The sequence below is a fragment of the Meles meles genome, chromosome 5 (genome assembly GCF_922984935.1).
Source record: "Meles meles chromosome 5, mMelMel3.1 paternal haplotype, whole genome shotgun sequence".
In the NCBI taxonomy this organism is placed as follows: Eukaryota; Metazoa; Chordata; class Mammalia; order Carnivora; family Mustelidae; genus Meles; species Meles meles.
The window spans coordinates 17,782,751-17,799,219 of record NC_060070.1 but is presented as its reverse complement, the minus strand read 5'-3'; the positions used below and the strand labels follow the sequence as shown (position 1 = coordinate 17,799,219).

The 16,469-nt window shown below is 38.9% G+C and overlaps 1 pseudogene; it reads left to right on the top strand.

The window, feature by feature from the left end:
- Positions 1-609: 609 nt before the first annotated feature.
- LOC123942800 lies at positions 610-731 on the top strand (annotated as a pseudogene).
- Positions 732-16,469: the final 15,738 nt, after the last annotated feature.

Genomic DNA, 16,469 nt, shown 5'->3' with positions numbered 1-16,469 from the left:
TTTGATTAAATTGGGTGTTTTAGACCAAGCAGTACATCCCCCAAAAAATGGGTGCTCACAGCGATCAACTGTGGCAGAGTAAGCCCATCAAGAATTAGAACTCACACTATAGGTTAAGTAGTGGAAGTTTAATACAAAGAATGTCAACTATTAAAAAGAATAACATTAAGTTTGGAGGGAATTCTGTGGCTGAGGAAGGGGACCACAGAAGGATACACTTGGAAGGGGTGGAGTAGTTGTGGTCAAGCCCACCAGATTGCAGAGAAGTTTGCTGCTTTGGCTAGGTGGAGCCGATGTGTAGTGCCTGGCAAGCAAGAGGCCACCCTCTAGAGTGCAGATAAAGATTAGCCACCAATTCTTTGTAGCTGTAAAACTTAGTTGCTCATTTTCCTAGCTGAGTATAAGCTGAGTATAAGGACTCCTTTATTTTTGTGGAAGCCACCCACATTCTTCTCATGTCCCACCATCTTCAAACCCAGCAATGGGGCATCAAGATCCTCATTCGAATCTTTCTGACTTCCTCTTCTGCCACCACCCCTTGCTAGTAAGGGATGTGTGGAATTAGATTAGGCCCACCTAGATAACCCCTCAGTCTTAAATCCACTGACTAGCTTTGCGCAGTGGCAGTATCGTAGCCAATGAGGTTTATCCGAGGCGCGATTATTGCTAATTGAAAACTTAAATCCACTGACTATACATCTGCAAGATTCTTTTGGCCATGTTAGGAAATATAATTGCAGGACTACCAGAAAGTGGCAAGGGCCTCTTCAAATTCTATCTACCACAGAGCTTCATTTTAATCAACTCTTACTGAGAATGCTTTTTTTGAGGGGAATGGGGGTTAAAATATTTTTATTTTTTTATTATTTTTTATTTTTTAATTTTTTAAATTTCTTTTCAGTGTACTAGAATTCATTGTCTATGTACCACACCCAGTGCTCCATGCAATACATGCCCTCCATAATACCCACCACCAGGCTCACCCAACCTTCAAAATCTTCAGAATGTTTTTTGGAGTCCATAGTCTCTCATGGTTCATCTCCTCCTCCAATTTCCCCCAACTCCCTTCTCTCCATATCCTCATGTCCTCTGTGTTATTTCTTATGCTCCACAAATAAATGAAACCATATGATAATTGACTCTCTCTGCTTGACTTATTTCACTCAGCATAATCTCTTCCAGTCCCATCCATGTAGGTACAAAAGTTGGGTATTCATCCTTTCTGATGGAGACATAATACTTCATAGTGTATAAGGACCACATTTTCCTGATCCATTCATCTATTGAAGGGCAACTTGGCTCTTTCCACAGTTTGGTGACCATGGCCCTTGCTGCTATGAACATTGGGGTACAGATGGCCCTTCTTTTCACTACATCTGTATCTTTGGGGTAAATACCCAGTAGTGAATTGGAAGAATAAACATCATTAAAATGTCTACACTGCCTAGAGCATCTATACTTTCAATGCCATTCCAATCAAAATTCCACCAGCATTTTTCAAAGAGCTGGAGCAAACAATCTTAAAATTTGTATGGAATCAGAAGAGACCCGAATTGCTAAGGAAATGTTGAAAAAAGAAAAACAAAACTAAGGGCCTGATTCATGTTGCCTGATTTCAAGCTTTACTACAAAGCTGTGATCACCAAGACAGCATGGTACTGGCATAAAAACAGACACACTGACCAGCGGAACAGAGTAGAGAGCCTAGAAAGGGACCATCAATTCTATGGTCAAATAATCTTTGGCAAAGCAGGAAAAAATATACAGTGGAAAAAAGACAGTCTCTTCAATAAATGGTGCTGGGAAAATTGGACAGCTATATGTAGAAGAATGAAACTCAACCATTCTCTTACACCATACAAAAAGATAAACTCGAAATGGATAAAAGACCTCAACATGAGACAGGAATCCATCAGAATCACAGAGGAGAACATAGGCAGTAACCTCTTCGATATCAGCCACAGCAACTTCTTTCAAGATATGTCTCCAAAGGCAAAGGAAACAAAAGCAAAAATGAATTTTTGGGACTTCATCAAGATCAAAAGCTTCTGCACAGCAAAGGAAACAGTCAACAAAACAAAGAGGCAACCCACGGAATGGGAGAAGATATTCGCAAATGACACCACAGACAAAGAGCTGATTTCCAAGATCTATGAAGAACTCCTCAAACCCAACACACACAAAACAGATAATCGTGTCAAAAAATGGGCAGAAGACATGAACAGACACTTCTCCAAAGAAGATATACAAATGGTTAACAGACACATGAAAAAATGTTCACCATCATTAGCCATCAGGGAGATTCAAATCAAAACCACATTGAGATATCACCTTACACCAGTTAGAATGGCCAAAATCAACAAGACAGTAAACAACAAGTATTGGAGAGGATGTGGAGAAAAGGGAACCCTCTTACACTGTTGGTGGTAATGCAAGTTGGTGTAGCTACTTTGGAAAACAGTGTGGCGATTCCTTAAGAAATTAAAAATAGAGCTTCCCTATGACCCTGCAATTGCACTACTGGGTAAGAATGCTTTTTAGTTCATACTATTGATTAAATAACTCTTACAGCTAGAAAATTGTGACTATAGACTCTGCAGTATCAGCATGTTGGCAATGAAGCTTATGTTTGTTTGCCTGCTTGCCTGAATTCCTAGAGAGATGGATTATGAGGATTTTGAATCAGGGTGTTTATCAGTCTAGCTTCCCTGAGATATAGTACATAATAGTTAGTGAATGTCAACTCTGTGTCATTTCCTCATTCTGCACTCCAGATCCCAATGATTATGGGTATACGAGGCAAGAACTATAAGTGCCCTTTCAAGCCAACATAACCAAACTGCTTGTTGGCGCCCAAGCTGTGGTGTTACTCAGAGGCATGATTAGTACCTACCAGAAAACACCCAACTCGATATACTCCTTTACAAACAAAGACCCATGGTTTAAAGGTTGAGAGCTTCAGAATATGGATTCAAAAACATCTTGAATTCAATACACAAGACTTCACAATCAACATTTAAAATCTACATAAAAGAGACTATTCTAACATGGTCTAGGCCTTTGGGTACTGCAGTGAACAAGACAGATAAGGTCTGTGCTCTCAAGAAGTTGATGTTCTATGGAGATAGCAAACAAAAGGCAAGCAAATATACATAAATAATATAAAATAAATAGGGAACTCTCAGGCAGTGTTAAGCATCATTGAATTTAACATGGTGTAATGAGTTGGTTGCTGGATGTATACTTTAGTTTGCATGGGAAGAGAAGAATCCTCAGAACCAATGACATTTAAGATGACATCTAATGACAAGAAACTAGGAAAGCAAAGATCAAGTGAAGGAGCATTCAAACATAAGAAATAGCTGGTGTTAAAGTCCTAATTCAGGCAGAGATGTGGTATGTTTGAGGAACAGGAACAAGACCAGTGTGGCAAATCATAGTGGCCCAAGGTGTGTGATAGGGGACAGGGGGTGGGGCAAGAAGGTTGGTTATTAATGTGACGTGAGGTAAACAAGGCAGGCAGGGAGCAGATTTATATAAGATGTTATAAGCTAGGAGAGGCAGAATTTGAATTTTATTCTAAGACTAATGAGAGCCTTTGGGGTGTTTTAACAAGGAAGTGACATGAGCTTATTAATCATCTTGAAAGATTACCCCTAATACTTTAGGGAGTGATAGTAAGGAAAATGGAGGCAGGGAAAGTAATTAAGAGAATAATGTAGCAACTTAGACAAGAGATGAAGGTGGCCTTAGACTAGGGAGGTAGTGTTGGAAATAAAGTAAAAATCAAAGATACGTTTTGAGAGAAAGACAACAGAACCTACTGAGGATTTGATGTAGGGTTGGAAGAAAAAGGAAAGAATCAAGTCATTCCTAGGTTTCTGCCTTGAGCAACTAACTGGGTACATTGTGTTGATATCGAATGAGATGCAAAAGACTGAGGGAAGAACAGGTCTTGGGAGAAAACCCAAAGTTCTGATTGTCGTGTTAACACAGAAGCATATAATGATGACAAATACACGGTAAGGTATTTTTCACTCTTGAAATGGGGTATGGGCCATGAGTCAAGTCTAATTCTGAAGATGCAAAGAGGAGTGAAAGCTATAGGATTTATAAGCCCCTAGAGAGGATAGATCATGAAGGAAAGTGAGGGAGGTATGAGAGGACAAAGTCCTGCAGCAACCCGAGAGAAAGCAAGCCCAGGAGGCAGAGCCAGCAAGGGCAACTTACATGAAGAGGCTAATGAAAGAGAAAACAGAAAGACTGCAATGTTCTGGAATCTAAGAGAAGAAAATGTTCCAAAAAGAGGAGAATAATTGACTATATGAGAAACTGGTGAGAAATTATTGGTGTCACTGAGCAGAGCAGAACCAGTGATGAGGTGGGATAAAAGGCCAGTTGATGAAGAAGGGTCATCAGAGACCCAGACACCTCTGTCCTAAAGATCTGTGGTGAAGGGAAGAGAAAAATGGGTTAGTAACTAAAGAGGATGTGAGGAAGAATTTCTTTTTCAATACTTATGGCCATGATCCGATAGGAAAAAAAAAGAAAGAAAGAAACTGATGAATATCTTTCCCCAACTAGTCTACATTCTGCTCTAAAGCTAGAGGAAAATGTAACCCTTGGAGATTTTAAAACCTTGTGCTGTGGGATAATACAGAACTCTTATTTTCCAAGTCAAAAACAGTAGTTATTCCTCCAATGGATAACCAAATACTGACCAATCACCTGAACAGAAATGAAAGAAAATGTTTGAATAAAAATAGCAGGCAGAGGGAATAAACACCATACTCAAGTATATTTAATACGAAGTAGAATTGTTTCATGGAATATAAAAAATACAAATGAGGTGCCATGTGAGGTCAGTGGAGAGAGAAAATCTGGCATCAATATCAAGCTATTGTGCCAAGCAGATGAGTGATCACTGAACTGGCCTTGGCCCAGTGGAGATGCGGATCTATATGGAAGGGAAAATGCTGTGAACACTCACCTGACTGATAGAAGAAAGGCATGCCTCCTGCTAGATTATATCGGCTCTCGTGTTAGGAACTCAAAATAAACCTTCTCATCCACTTCCCTCTGTTCACACAGAAAGACCTAGAGAAGAGAGTAATTACAAACATACCTTACTGTATCTATTCATATCTCTGAAGATTCAACTAACGTATTAGCAACCAATGCAGAACACTATACAAATATTCCTACCTCCTGTTTCCCTTATTTCATTGTTCCTCTCAGTTTAATGCCACCTAGAAGGGAGCCCTTGGTCTATATCCTTTGTAAAGTGGGTATTCTTATATATACACATTCTTTATATACGTAATCCTCACACACACACCCATGCCAATAATTTATGCATATGTATGTATGTTTGTGTATGAATATCTATATATACACAGAGATAAAAGCAGTGTCAACATGAATAACACAAATTCCAGGTCATAATAAAGTTAAGCATAATAAACTGAGTGTATACTGTCCTATAATAAAGTGTTTTAAAACTTGATTTTCAGACAATTATCATATGCTCTCCCTGATCTGAGGAAGTTGAGAGGCAACATAGGGGGTTTGGGGGATAGGAAAAGAATAAATGAAGCAAGATGGGATTGGGAGGGAGACAAACTATAAGAGACTCTTAATCTCACAAAACAAACTGAAGGTTGCCGGAGGGGAGAGGGGGAGGGAGAGGGTCGTGGGGTTATGGACATTGAGGAGGGTATGTGTTATGAAGCGTGTAAACCTGGCGATTCACAGACCTGTACCCCTGGGGCTAATAATACATTATATGTTAATAAAAAAATTAAAAATTAAAAAAAACTTGACTTTCAGTAACAATAGTAACACTGTTTCACTGGGGGAAAAAAATCACCATTTTTTAAATTTTCCTTTTGTTTGGACTCTTACCTGGATTCATTCCAGAAAAGTTGCAGGGATAGGACCAGACCTTCCTCACATCCGTAGATTGACTAATGGCTCCTTTATCTGTTCAGGGAGGCAGGGTTTGGCTGGTTAAACGCAGGGCACCCTGGCAGACCTGGCTGATGCCCTACCGTCCTCTGGCTTGTCCTAGCTATGTCTCCATGGACAAGCCAATTAACCACTCTGCACCTCAGTTACTTAATCATTTAAGTTTGGTCAGAAAGACTACCCACCTCTTAGAGGTTTTCTCAGGATTAAATGAAATAATATGTACATATTATGTTACATAAAATCCACCCATGGTAAGCATTCAGTCAATGTCAATTGTTATTTTATTATTCATTTATTGGTGACTTAACTACATTAAAATGTATTTTCATTATCGTTACTGCATTATTGTTGCTGCATTGTTGAGGACTTGCCATGCGCCAACACTGTGTTAGGTGCTGGGATACAATGTTGAAGAAAATGCAAAACCTATCTAAAAAGAACTCAAGTACTGATCCCTTACAGTCTGGGATGCAGACCTAGCAAAACTCCAGGGGCTCCTCCTTTTTATCCCAGCCAGCCTCACATTCGTGAATCCGTCTAACAAATTATTCATAATATGTATATTCTATATGTGCGTGTATGTGAGTGTTACCATGATAATAGAGAGGGATCACTGCAACCCGGGAGCTATAGGAAGGCAAACAACAAACACATATCAACATGTTCTTTATAATTTAACAACCCATGCCCGGTAGCCAAACAAAAAAAAAAAAAATAGATACATCATGAAATTTTCTTTGCTTGTTAAAAAGAAATCTATCGGTAAAGTGTGACAGACAGCAAAACCCGCAGCACTAGGGGCGTCAGCATCTGCCTGCGGCGACCACAGCGCCACCAGCCCCGCCCGGAGATTCCTATTATCTGAGTGCCCAGGGCTGAGGCTGGAGCAGCCAGGACTCTTTGCAAAAACTGTTCTATTTTAGTATCAGGTTTCCAAGATAGGCCCTAAAAAAATATTTTCAAATGAATGAATTGACATTTCTTTTTTCAAGAGAGGCTGAAACAATTTTAGTTAATTTCCACTAAGCTGATTTAAATATGGGCATGATCAGTTACGTTACTGTTTTGTATGAAGAACGTCGGACTTGGTTCGCTGTTGCCGGTTCGTGTCTCTCTGAAACAAGGTCTCTGCCTGACCTCCACCCACTTACCCACATTTCCCAGCAGAGACTGAAGTTCAAGGCTGTTGTGGAGGACCCCAGCTTCCAGTCTCAGGACTCTGCGTGGAGCCGTGTCGCTCTCTCACTTCTGGTCACTCCGGTGGCCATCAGTAAGCCCAGTCCTCTTCTGCCAGTTTTAACTTTGCATGGGTGCCCCGCTTTGACCTCACTCCATGGATTTTAAGGCTCTTTTCTTTTTAAGATTTTATTTATTTTTTGACAAAGAGAGACACAGCAAGAGAAGAAACAGAAGCAAGGGGTGTGGGAGAGGGAGAAACAGGCTTCCTACTGAGCAGGGAGCCCATTGGGGAGTTCATCCCAGGACCCTGGGATCATGACCTGAGCCGAAGGCTGACGCTTCACAATGACCCACCCAGGCACCCTGGATTTTAAGGCTCTTGAAGTCAGAGTATTTTGAGGTGGTCAATAACTTTTATTTTATTTACAATCCAAAATAGGGATCTTTTTTTTTTAAAGATTTTATTTATTTATTTGACAGAGAGAGCTCACAAGTAGATAGAGAGGCAGGCAGAGAGAGAGAGAGAGAGGGAAGCAGGCTCCCTGCTGAGCAGAGAGCCCGATGTGGGACTCGATCCCAGAACCCTGAGATCATGACCTGAGCCGAAGGCAGCGGCTTAACCCACTGAGCCACCCATGCACCCCAAAAATAGGGATCTTAAGTTTTAAGAGTGTTTCCTGTATTTCACCTAAGAACAGGGCCACGAAGAACGTCTGTACTCACTACTCCATCCCCATTGTAAAACACAAGTCTCTGCTTATATAACTTGACAAGTAGGTACGCGAACGTATTATACTAGTCAGAGAGGAAACGGGATGCTATAAAAGAATGCAGCGATACATACACAGCTAAAACAGCAGCTAAGAGCTCTTTTGTGTACAATAAGAAAAATGAAAATAGGTACCCTTATTTGAGGACCCACTATATATCAGGGATATATGTCTACGTGTTAATTGTAAGCCTCATAAAAAATCATTCAATTTGGCACTAATAGCCTCATTCTATAATCTATAAGATGAGGAAACTGAGTCTGAAGCTTAAGAACACTCATATTCTCACAGCTAGTAAATAAGACAGCCAGAGTTTAGGTCCAGATCAGGCAAGGTATAAAAGCCAATTCTCAACCATTATACTCTCCCTGCTCCATGCCGGCAAACACTGTATACCATAGGCTGTCACCATCGAGCATCGAGTCACCTGAATTCCAAGCCCTTGCTGCCATAGCAGGCAGTCACTACTGTGCTTGTCAGCCCTTCTCCGTGGCCGCAATGCCCTAGACCCACGGCTCCCTTCCTGGCTGCTAGTTCTAGACATCTGTATCTCTGTTTCCAAACTCCTAAGACGATCAGCAATAAAACAATGAAAGAATGAGAGGCGCTGCCTTTAAGCCTAACCAGGATATGAGGTGCATATAAAATAAACAAACTTTTGCTCTGGGACTTCATCTTCCAACGATTCTTTTATCTAAAGAGAGCCAGACTAACATTCTCAATGGATTTTTGTTTGAGGAGTAATTTGGGGTTATGTCAATTAGTTTAAGTACGTCTAGACTGATCGACAAGAAATATCCTTTAACCAAACTTTCTTCAGAAGGAGTGCAGATTATTTTCAGTTAGAGATTAAACCTGTCAAAGTTTCCAGAACTGCTATTGAAATCATAATAAAGAATTCTTCGTATACAAATTCTTATTTTATATTTGCAGTGCATGTGGCTGATATTTGGAAAAGGGCCTAGAAACCCTACAATTATAATCAAGTTTATCAATTCTGTTCTCACTTAATTATAAATCCTGATTACATTTGCTCTGCCAGACTCCTGCCTAATGTTCCCATTTGATAATGAGCTCCATAAAAGCTATCCAGTGCACATGATTTCATGCGATGTTTCCCCAGGTACCAATGTACTCTGACTTGAAAAGATTACTCTAGTCCGTGCATTTAGAAGTGAATTTCCTGGATTCTGTCATTCTCGGGTACACTGCAGTGTAGCCCACTAACTGGGTCAGAGAAGTAGAAAAGAAGTTCTCCAAGTAGTAATGAGGAGGACTTCTTACACGGCTTTCTTAATGCGAAGAAAGCTTTCAGAGCTGAAAGGCTTTATGTAAACGTGCAAGGATGGCAAAATCCAGATATGGATGAGAAGATATGGTATCAATATGTTGCCGTATTTAACCTCCTGCCTGGCCAATTTGTCTAGAATTACTGGAGAGATGCGCCTAGGACACTCTTTCCTACAGAAGATGACAAATACTGTGTCTGCCCGGGGTTTCTCCCTTTTTGTAGAAAATGTTCTCAAACACTGTTTTGGGGACATTTTTCTCTGAATGAAGCAGGCCACACCACGTCATTAAACTTCCCCCTAACAAACTCATTATTATAAGGAAATGCAATGTGTAGATAATGGGTAACCTTGTGACAGCTAATAAACAAAAATATGTTTAGATATATTTTATTCTGTAATTTCTATTTTTTATTTTTTGGGAAAGAGAGTGTGAACACACATGGGGGAGGAGGGGCAGGAGGGGAGGGAGAAAGAGAATCTCAAGCAGACTCCGTGCTGAGTGTGGAGCCCAATGCAGGGCTTGATGTCATAACCCATGGGATCATGACTCCAGCCAAAACCAAGTGTTGGACGTTTAACCAACTGAGCTACCCAGGTACCCCTTATTCTGTAATTTTTAAGAAAAGAAATTTTATTTTCAGATATTTTTCCTAGGTAAATAACTTCCTTGTGTTGTGATTTTGGGTCAATCCATTTTGAAGTCCACCAAGGAAACGTCAGGAAATAAAGGGACAGAGAGGAAGATCACCTGATTTTAAATTTACAGAGTTTTGAGACTGTGAGGTAAGATAAAAGCCCACTAGGAGCCTCTCCCAGCCCCGAGAGAGCTCAAAAGAAGATGATGTGATGGAAGAAGTAAGATGAAACTTACTGGAATTAAAAGATTGTTCCCCTCTTTCCCTTTCTTCTGCAGTGAAATACTGGTGGTTCTCTTCTTCTTCCCTTGTGTACTTTCATTATTACACAGTTCACATTTGCATGGCATAATATATTCCTCATCACAAACTTTGCATCAGCGCAAGCAATGAGTGCAATCATTCCACTGAAAATTGAAAAAAAATTGCAAGTGATTTTCATACCTTAACAAGAGACTTACAGAAGAAGATGAGCCAGAATGAATGAAAACTGGAAAGGAGTCCCTCCTGTCACAGGGTCAGTCAGCTGACTTTAATAATTGCCAGTGAAGAGTGAGGCACATCTCAGAGACTGTTTCTCAAAACAACCATGAGTCTCCAGTCTTATATTTCATATTCCTTTAACAGGTGTCTTGACCTTTTTTGACCTATGACACAGCAATTAGGGCTCTGTATGGCCCAATCCAAGAAGGAGAGGAGAGATAGGTTTTAAAAGAAAGAAAAATGCCAGGGTAATGATCATCTACCAGTTTGCCTCCAAACTTTTGTTGTGAAGAGTTTTCATATTCGGACTACTTTGTGGTTTGTTAGGAATGAAAGAGCACATAGTAACAGCAGTTAAGATTTCCAAGTACATTTATATTCAAACTAAGAGACATTCTCGGAATCTGATTTGTAAACAAAATTCTCAGTCATGCTCTCAAAACAACACTAAATTTATCAAAATTCTACACTAACAGTATCTACAGCTCTGTCTGTTTTCAAGGTTTACACTGTCTTTCAAGAACATGTATATGAAATACTAATAAATATGTGGTTTTCAGCTCACTATGTCCATATCTTATAAGTAGAAAGAGGAGGAATTAATACATCATAGCTAAAAAATAATGCAAAAAATAATTTATATGACTTTCCATGTGTAAATATCCTGTACACTAGAAGAAGTACTAAAACTATCTCATCCCATCTTCCCTACTGTTTCTAGGTAAATAAATGGCAGTAACAAGCTATACATTTTTTACATGGCCTTCCCTCCAAAAACATAGCAAAAGGAAGTTGTGCCTTGAATGTGGTAAATGACTATGAACTAAAAGTACAAATGAAGAAACTTCTAGAAAATAGGATCACTAGATAAAATGGAAAGGGCGCAGTTAAATTTGAATTTGAGATAAACAACAAATCAATTTTCAGGGCAAGTAGGTCTCAAATATTGCGTGGGATGTATGTTACATTTTTTAAAAGGGGGTTGTGTTTATCTCAAATTCAAATTTAACTAGGAGTCCAGTTTTGTTTTGTATTTTCCTAAATCTGACAGCCCTATCAAAAATCTGAATTTGGGCTACATGGTTGTATCTCAGAGAGCCACCAAGTCATTGCCAAATTGATCATTTGCATGGGACCTTGTGCTATATCATGCATCTATTTTTTAACAGATATGTTTTTTGGTTTTTTGGTTTTCATTTTTTAATTCTAAATTCTGGGTTTTGTTTATTCTATTTTTAATAACAAAAACAATTTTATTTGGACATAAAACAACTTATCAAATACATTTGTCATCATCTACTGCCCAGGCAGAATGAATATTCATATTTAATTTAGTTTAATTGTGTGTGTGTGTGTGTTCTAAATTCATTGTTTATGCACCTCACCCAGTGCTCCATGCAATATGTGCCCTCCTCAATACCCACCACCAGGCTCACCCAACCCCCCACCTCCCTCCCCTCCAAAACCCTCAGTTTATTTCTCAGGGTCCACAGTCTCTCAAGGTTCATCTCCCCCTCCAATTTCCCCCAACTCCCTTCTCTCCATCTCCCCATGACCTCCATGTTATTGCTTATGCTCCACAAATAAGTGAAACCATATTATAATTTACTCTCTCTGCTTGACTTATTTCATTCAGCATAATCTCTTCCAGTCCCATCCATGTTGATAGAAAAGTTGGGTATTCATCCTTTCTGATGGAGGCATAATACTCCACTGTATATATGGACCATATCTTCTTTACACATTCACTTGTTGAAGGGCATCTTGGTTCTTTCCACAGTTTGGCAACTGTGACCATTGCTGCTATGAACACTGGGGTATAGGTGGCCGTTCTTTCACTACATCTGTATCTTTGGGGTAAATACCGAGTAATGCAATTGCAGAGTCCACCCCCAAACTACTAGAACTCATTGACTTATGACACAGCAATAGGCAATTCATAGAGCAATTCAGTAATGTGGCAGGATACAAAATCAATGTACAGAAATCAGTTGCTTTCTTATACACTAACAATGAAAATATAGAAAGGGTTTTGTTTATTCTTATTTTCATTTTGTACCATGAATACTTTTACATATTTAAATATTCTTCAAAATCATTCTTTCAGTAGTTACATATGAACCTTTCTATAAGATAATTTTTCCAAAATCCATGAAAGCTCATGTTCCCAGAGTAAGTGCTTTCAAGGGGCTTCTGGCTCACACAGCTTCTGCTGGGAAAATTAGGAGGGTTGGCATACACAGAGCAGTTAGCACCTGACAAAATGCACAGCCAGAGAAGTTCCTTTTTGAAAGAAGATTGAAGTTGGCGATTTATTTATTTATTTATTTATTCTAATTTATGTCATTTTTTTTATTTAGTGTCCAGTGATTCATTAGTTACATATAACACCCAGTGCACACCCCACTCCCCCTACCCCCTTTTTTCTGAGACCCCTCAATTCCTCTCCTGGGGTCCACAGTCAAACAAACAGCTAGGTTTTATCTGCACCATCATTTGAAAATCAAACTCCTCTTGAAGCAGGGTTTGGAATCAACTCATAGCACCATGCTTGCTGTTGTAGGATTAGGGTTCCATTACTTCCCATTTCTTTTCCTCAGTCTTCATATTGGTAAAAAAATAGGATAATTCATAATACTTCATAAGTACCATGAAGTAATTGAAATGTATCCATGTCATGCATAGCAAAATACTTGACAAGTATGAATTTACTAAAGTGTAGGGATAAGAGAGAGGGCTCTGGACCTGGGTATCCTGGATTATTCAAAGCCTGAATGCAACCCTCCCTAGCCACCGGCCTAAGGCAAGTTACTACACCTTCTGCTGCTTCAAGCTTTTCATTTGAATTTAAGAATAATGATGGTAAATTTTCCATCAGGTGTTTATGAAATTTAAAGAATCATTGCACATACAGCCCCGACTTTGAACTTTATAATAATTTGATGATGATGAATTTAAATAATTAATATTCTTGTGGATTTCAATAAGTACCTGTTAATTAATGAATTAAATGCATATTTGCAGCCTAACATTACTAAATGCATTGGATATGCATTGCATTCACACTCAAAATTATGTCAAAGTTTTGTCTTTTACTTTGGATTTTGTGTTAAAAATTACTCCTCAATTCTAAGCTCTATCAGCATTAGAATAAAAATTCACATGTGAACAGTAACTATGTTTACTAGGACATTTGAAATATAAATTTCTCAGGACCATACTCTCACTTGGCTTGAAAACAACAACCCAGTCCCTGTTTATAAACTTTCAGATTTTTAAAACAATTCCTCCTATTTCTCTCATAAAAAATCTAGTAACAACTCTGAAGCTTATAAACTGATTTGATTGAAAGATGTTTCTACCTTAAGTAATAAAATGCTCAGTTGATGAAGTTACTAGAAAAATTAGTTTCCTGGTAGGAGGGCTCACATTTTTACCTGTATCCCATGGTATTAACTATGATCCCATTAAACAACTTCTGAAACAAGAACAAAAGCTTTAAAATGAAGTTGAATAAAGAGCTAGAAACTGGGGAGCCTGGGTGGTTCAGTTGGCTAAGCGTCTGCCTTCAGCACAGGTCATGATCCAGGAGTTTGGGAATCGAGCCCCATGTCCTGCTTCTCCCTCTGACCCTCCCCCCTCTCATGCTCTCACTGTCTCTCTCTCTCTCTCTCAAACAAATAAATAAAATCTTTAAGAAAATTTTAAAAAATAAAAATAAATGGTGGTTTGTCTTCAACTCCCTTCACCTCTCTAAAATATTTCTGTTTTTGAAAAGTAAAATGAAATACCTCAACAGATGATAACAGAGCAATAAAATTTGTATGTAGTCCAAATTGACAAGTTCTATGTGGTCATACTAATTAGTATACACTGATTTTTGGCACTATCAAAAATTAACCCTCAAACTTAAGTGGCTTCATACAACCAAGACTTGACTCTGATACATCTACAGGTTAGTGTAAGTCAGTGAAGACTTCTTCTTCACATAGGCCTTTCAAGGTCCCAGCAGGGAATTTTCCACTTTGGTATTCACAGTGGCAGAACAGTGGAGAAATTATACTGATCCAAAATGCCTTGGCCCAGAGTCACAAGGTCACTTCCTCCCCAACCTGTTGGCTAGAAAACCATGTGGTTGCATGTACCTGGAGGAGAGTGCAGAATGGGAGAGAGCACAAGGTTGCTTAGTGAACAATAAATGTCCCAGCTAAGAGGCAACTATCATCAAATAGTCAAGGGTAACTCTCACCATCGTAGCTCTTCTGAAAGATACGAAGTTCACAGAAACAAAAGCCTGTTCTTGCTTCACAATATATAATCACTGCTCAATTCCCACCCAGTCAGTCAAGATAAAAAGTGAACGAGCTTATGGTTCAAGGAATTTAATTATTTTCTTCTAACCAGCTATAGTTGAGCTTGGCAGCCATGTTGATATTGAGTAATTGCCTATATGTCTTGTCTTTTCTCACAATTTGATTTCTTTTCATAATGAAAGCTCAAGGAATTTGTTGTTTCCTTTAGTACAGATGGTCCTCATTTGATGTTATAAATGGGCTACCGAAAAGTTGTGCGTAAATCAGATTTTTATAAATCGAATCACATTCCCATTAACTTTATCTTTGCTTCTGCTTCACAGTAGCTCCGGACAATTTATCTTTAAATTAGTCTCAGTTTTATAGAGAAGAGTGACAGGTCAGAAGGTATTTGCCAATAGGCTGGGATAAGAATAGACCTTCCATTACCAAGATATGGACTAGTTCTTCACACTGACATGTTATCAGAGTCCACTGAGGGGAAAGGTGCCCAGTTTTTGAAAACAAAAACAAAAAAGGAAAGGAAAGACGGCCAGAGAAACAGGTACGAGAGGAAGGAATTCCCCCCCGTTTCAAGAGTACATCACCCAATAAATATGACTCCAAGTGCAAGTGAATTTCCTATATTACAACATGCTAGTTCAAAGCATTGAGATCTTTTTCATCAGATATAATGAGTCCTAGAGTCCTAGTCAAACAAATTAGCAACCTTATTTCATGGACTCACTTGATGAAAAAGAAAAAATTCACATTGAAATCGAGAAAAGGAAGGTGGTGTCAAAAAGAAGTATTTGATAATTTGTCCAGATGTATGTTCCTGCACTATTTTTGTTAACTAAAATAAACCCTGAAAAAAAAAATTGAGCAATACTTTTTACTGAAAACTGAACAGTACAATTCTCTTATCTTCTCTTTCTTTGCTTTTTTCCCTCAAATGATTTGTTACAGTCGCTGGCAACTTCGAGAATAGTCAGGGCAGCATGAAAGAGCTTTCTTTATCTGTTATGTTCTTCTGAGTTGTTTTTTCCTTATATCTCAACTTTATTCCAATGGTCATTCGCTCATCCATAGCAATCACAGACTTATAAAATCTTAGGGTACAGAAGGACCTAAAAAAACCCACTAATCCTCTTTTGTGCATTCTGAGCCATATCCCACAAAACTAAGAGGAAATATCAGTGAAAAATAAAAAGACCCAAGGATGAGTAGGGCAGAGCACAAATGACTTTGTGGAAAGAAGAAAGAGCTAAGACGACAGTGAATGAAGGGAATTAGTATGTCTGTTTTGCTTTGCCTGTCACCTTGTTGTCCCTTATTTCCCACATCTATATTAATCACAGAATGCTATGACACAGCCCTCTCTCCAGGTACACGTGCATTAACTACACTACTGTTTTCCTGTGGGACAAACTGCTGTTCCATGCATGTTAAATGTAATGCAGATGTTTGAGAATGGCAGAGTCCTGTCAGGATCAACACCCAGTTTTAGAAATTGGTATACCCATTAAAAGAGAAATTAAAAAAACGGATATCTTTACAAATTAGGGAAAATCAGGCATTAAGTTACCAAGGAGTAAATTGTTTGGTTAAGACCAGAGACCAGAGAACAATTTTAGAAGCAAAGTAGAAGGGTATAACTTGTCAAAGAATAAGAAACTCAGGGTGACCCTGAGGACATAAGAAATTCCCTGACACTCAGGACAGTGCCCTGAGAGACCCTGGATTTGTACTTTGCTCCTTTAATTCAGGTATATAAAACAATACATATTGTGCAGGAGTACAAACACAGACAACAAATGCATAGTAAATAGTAGGGATAAAAGGCAA